We start from the raw sequence: 4,863 nt of genomic DNA, 5'->3' as shown, positions 1-4,863 counted from the left end.
AATCCCCGCCTTGAAGGCTTGTCTAGCCGCTGTCTGCCGGGACCAAGGAATAGCCTTCCTGACTGTTTAACGCCGCCCGGCCTAGATGCGGTAACCCGGCTTCACCTTGTCCAACCATTTTCTAAATCGTCCATCCTGCTAAAGGGGACACCCACTTGGAGATTGAGTTTGCTGTCTGATCGGTTCATCCGACCCCCGCCGAAGCCACATGTCTGCCTTCCTCGGGAGAGACCATTACCCGGGCGCAGAACGTTATCTACCGTCGAATTACTGACGGAAAAAGTGCTTAGCCTTTCAACTGTTAATTTTATCCATCCGCCCACCACTTTACAGATTGCTGGCAAATCTCGCAGTTTAAGTGTACGAGTGTAGGGGGATGGATTTGGATAATTGCATGTTTATGTGTGTGAAGGCTGAAATCAAATATTTTCCCATCAGTCTTCTCTCCCAAGAAGCGCACGGCGTTCTGAGTCAGCAGTGACAAGTGTCGGCTGATTTCATTATTCGCTTTCCGATAACGGTGTTTACGCGAGTAATAAGGGGGTTTTTGGTGGAGGTTCTGCCGCTCGGAAGGGCCTTCCCACCGACTGATCTCGGAGCACGAGAATTGGGGGTGGCTCTCCGAGTCACCGAGAGACGCCGGGGCTTGGGTTTCGCTCCGTCGGCAAGCGCAGCGGCTGGTTTACCGACCGGCTTGGTTTCTGCGGGCCGCTTGATGCCGCCAATCAGTTGAAATAGACGACGGGCTTGGACTCGGGGAGGACAAGCCGGGAATGCGTCTATTACATCGTACTCTTCTAAGCGCTTAGTACAGCGCTCTGCACACGGTAAGAGCTCGCTAAATACGACTGATTAGCAAGAAAGGCTTCCGAACTAAATTTAATTAGGACACGAGAGCCCCACGGCCGGCCTCCACAGTCAGTCGATCGACCGATCGCATCTACTGAGCGCTTACTGCGTGCAGAGTACCGTGCTGAGCACTCGGGAGAAGGCAACATTACGTAATTGGTAGAAGGAGCACAGGGTTTCGGGTCAATTTACCGCTTTAAGCGATGGCATTTGGGTAAATTTTCCGATGGGGGGGGTCAATATTTCTGCTAAAGTAAAAAAATCCCTAGACCGCCCCCCATCCCTCCCGTGAAACGGAGCTTCCTGGCGGATACGAGGACGGGCCCGTCGTCCTAGGCTGTTGCCACGGTGACGACGAGGCGCTCACCAAACGCTGTAGTGTCTCTCGACCGGGAGTTTCAGCGGAGAGGAAACGTGGGAGCAGGAACACCACTCTCTCCTTCGTCTTTCGGGCCGGTCGTGCCCGCCGGACTCCTCTAATCCCCGTCTTGGGCACAGGGAGAACCACCGTGGTCAGAAAGATCTGGGTTCCGATCCCGGCTCTGCCCCTCGTCTGCTGTGTGACCTCGGGCACGGTACTTCACTTCTCTGGGCCTCAGCTAATTCATCCGTGAAGTGGGACTTGAGACTGTGAGCCCCCTTTGGGACGTGGGCTGTGTCCCACCTGATGATCTTCTCTTCCTGAGAGAAGCAGCGTGGCTCAGTGGAAAAGAGCGTGGACCTGGGAGTCAGAGGTCCTGGGTTCTAATCGCCGCCCCGCCACCCGTTAGCTGTGTGACTTTGGACAAGTCACTTCTCTGCGCCTCAGTTGCCTCATCTGTAAAGTGGGGATTGAGACCGCGAGCCCCACGAGGGACGACCTGATTCCCTTGCGTCTCCCCCAGCGCTTAGAACGGTGCTCTGCCCATAGCAAGCGCTTAACAAATACCAACGTTATCTTCTAACTCCAACTCTGCCCATCTGAAAGGCTAAATGCCGACAATATGACCTAAGTCTTCTCCGTCCCGTCTCACGCTGGTCGAGTCGGCTCCGGCCCGAAGCGGTTCCATGGACACATCTGTCCCAGAACGCCCCACCTCCGTCCGCGACCTTTCCGGGAGTTTCTCCGTAGGGTTTTCTTGGGAAAAATAAAGAAGCGGTTTACCACCGCCTGCCTCCGCGCGGTAAACCCGAGTCTCCGCCCTCGACCCTCTCCTGCGCCGCTGCCGTCCGGCACGGGTGAGTTTTGACTTGTGGCATGTGGCCTTCCGCTCGCTAGCTGCGTGACTGTGGGCAAGTCACTTCACTTCTCTGTGCCTCAGTTCCCTCATCTGTAAAATGGGGATTAAGACCGTGAGCCCCACGTGGGACGACCTGATTCCCCGGTGTCTACCCCAGCGCTTAGAACGGTGCTCTGCACATAGTAAGCGCTTAACAAATACCAACATCATTATTATTATTATTATAGCCACTGCCCAAGCTAGGAGCGAAACGGACAGGCCGCTGCTCCACTCTCCCTCCCGTAGCCGAGACCGGCAGAGGCCTGGAAACTCCCCGGCTGCGATCTCGGATTCCTACTCAATCCCCGCCTACTCCCTCCTGCTCCCCGCGCTCTTCCTTATAATAATCGTAACTGGGGGAAATTTGTTTAATGCTTACTCGGTGTGCTGAACGCTGGGGCGGCTGTCGGATCATCAAGCTCAGACACAGTCCCCGTCCCACACGGGACTCACGATTTAAGGACGCGGGGAGACGGGCTTGGGAGCCCGAGGTCATGGGATCGAATCCCGGCCCTGCCGCTCGTCAGCCGTGTGACCGTGGGCGAGGGACTTGGCTTCTCTGGGCCTCAGTGACCTCATCTGGAAAATGGGGATGAATCCCGTGAGCCTCACGTGGGCAACCTGATGACCCTCTATCTCCCCCAGTGCTTAGAACGGTGCTCGGCACATTCATTCATTCATTCCATAGTATTTATCGAGCGCTTACTAGGTGCAGAGCACTGTGCTAAGCGCTTGGAATGAACGAGTCGGCAACAGATAGAGACGGTCCCCGCCGTCTGACGGGCTTACGGCCTAATCGGGGGAGGCGGACGGACGAGAACAGTGGCGATAAATAGAGTCGAGGGGAAGACTACCTCGTAAAAACAATGGCAACTAAATAATAAACACATAATAACAATCATAACAATTGGGGTATCTGTTAAGCGCTTACTGTGTGCAAAGCACTGTTATAAGCTCCGGGGATCAGGTTTTCCCACGTGGGGCTCACAGTTCTTTTCATCTCCATTTGACAGATGAGGTAACTGAGGCACAGAGAAGTTAAGTGCCTCGCCCAAGGTCACACAGCTGACTAGCGGCGGAACGGCAAGTCCCCATTTTACAAATGAGGAAACCAAGACACCGAGAAGTGAAGTGGCTTGCCCGAGGTCCCGCAGCGGGCGAGTGGCAGAGCCGGGGTTAGAACCCAGGCCTCCCGACTCCCAGGGCCGTGCTCTACCGGCTAGGCCGCGCCGCTTCCTCGTTGGGCGGTCTCTCGTTTCGATCCAGAGGGAAATAGAGACTAGAGAATTGATCTGTCCCCTGCCCACGAAGGAGACATAAAAATAGCCCCAAATAGCGGAATCAGAATAAACAGTTGAGTCTACATAAGCGCTAAGGATGGGATTAAATGAACGCAATAACTCCAGAGGCGGCTCTTCCTCTGACCGTCACGTCCTGCCTCCGCTGACCCGTTGCCTCGGTTTATTAGAGACTTCGGAGAACTGAAATAAAACGGGTTAAAAGGTTGTATTTCCCATCTCCCGCTACACGCTCCAAGTTGTTCCGTTGTCTTGTTTTCCAGCTCGGACGCGGCACGTATTACTTCTGGGCCATCTAATGGTAACGGTTTTATTTTTCTGGCCTGCGACTACCGTGCCGTTCAGCCTCGGACACGTTTCGACCACTCCGGCGGCGTGGATGCCGGAGATGTTTATAGCCCAGCTCTGCCTTCAGCTTCTGCCTCCTCTCCCCTCCGCACATTCGCATCAAGCGTGTTTTGTGTATGTCAGGTAATTAGCAAAAATAGCGGAGTAGATCGCTCGTTACATAAACACCCAGGGGTTGCTTAGTAACCGGCGCGTAGCTTCGGTTCGGCGCGTGTGTCAGTGGAGTTTTGCCGAAGGGGATTTTTTTTCAATGGTTTCAAAAGTAGAAGCCGAGACGTTCCGTGTAGGCGGGGGAGAAATTTTCGGTGACTTGGCATCATCCGGCCGATTTATCGTTCCGTCCGCAAAACCGTCGTTCTTCGTAATGACGGCTCCTTCGGACTACTGGCGCCTCGTCTCGCTGTCATCGTTTGTGTCACCGGGGTACGTTTGCAGTTAAAATCTGCCCGGCTTTGATGAGAAGCAGTGTGGCCTTTTGGAGGAGGACTCGGGCCTGGGGGGCAGAGCACCTGGGTTCGAATCCCAGTTCCGCCACTTGCCCGCCGTGCGTCCTTGGTCGAGTCACGTAGCTTCTCCGTGCCTCGGTTTCCTCCTCTGTAAAATGGGGATTCCGAATCCGTCCTCTCTCCCGCCCTTTCTCCTTCCCTCCCTCCCTCTTAAACCGTGAGCCCCGTGAGGGATCAATCCATTGATTGTGGCCTGAGAGCAGAAGGTCGTGGGTTCTAATCCCGGCTCCGTCACTTGTCTGCTATATGACGTTGGGCAAGTCACTTCAGTGGGCCTCAGTTACCTCATTTGTAAAAAAAATAAATAAAAAATGGGGATTGAAACTATGAGTGGGACGGGGACTCTATCCAACCTGATTAGCTCGTACCCAACCCGGCACGTAGTTCAGTTTCTGGTACAAAGTAAATGCGAGACAACTCCTATTATTATTTTTTTATTGAGCACTTGCTGTGAGCAGAAGATGGCACTAAAAATACTGTATAGAGGTGGTACGTTCCCTGCCCACAACCGGTATTTGTCTGATCAGCTTATTCTGTGACAGTTCCAGAGCTTAGTACGGTAGTTGGTATACGCTATTATCATTATTATTATTATCATCATTA

This window comes from Ornithorhynchus anatinus, chromosome 15 (genome assembly GCF_004115215.2).
Source record: "Ornithorhynchus anatinus isolate Pmale09 chromosome 15, mOrnAna1.pri.v4, whole genome shotgun sequence".
NCBI classification, from domain to species: Eukaryota; Metazoa; Chordata; class Mammalia; order Monotremata; family Ornithorhynchidae; genus Ornithorhynchus; species Ornithorhynchus anatinus.
This window is presented reverse-complemented; position numbering follows the sequence as displayed.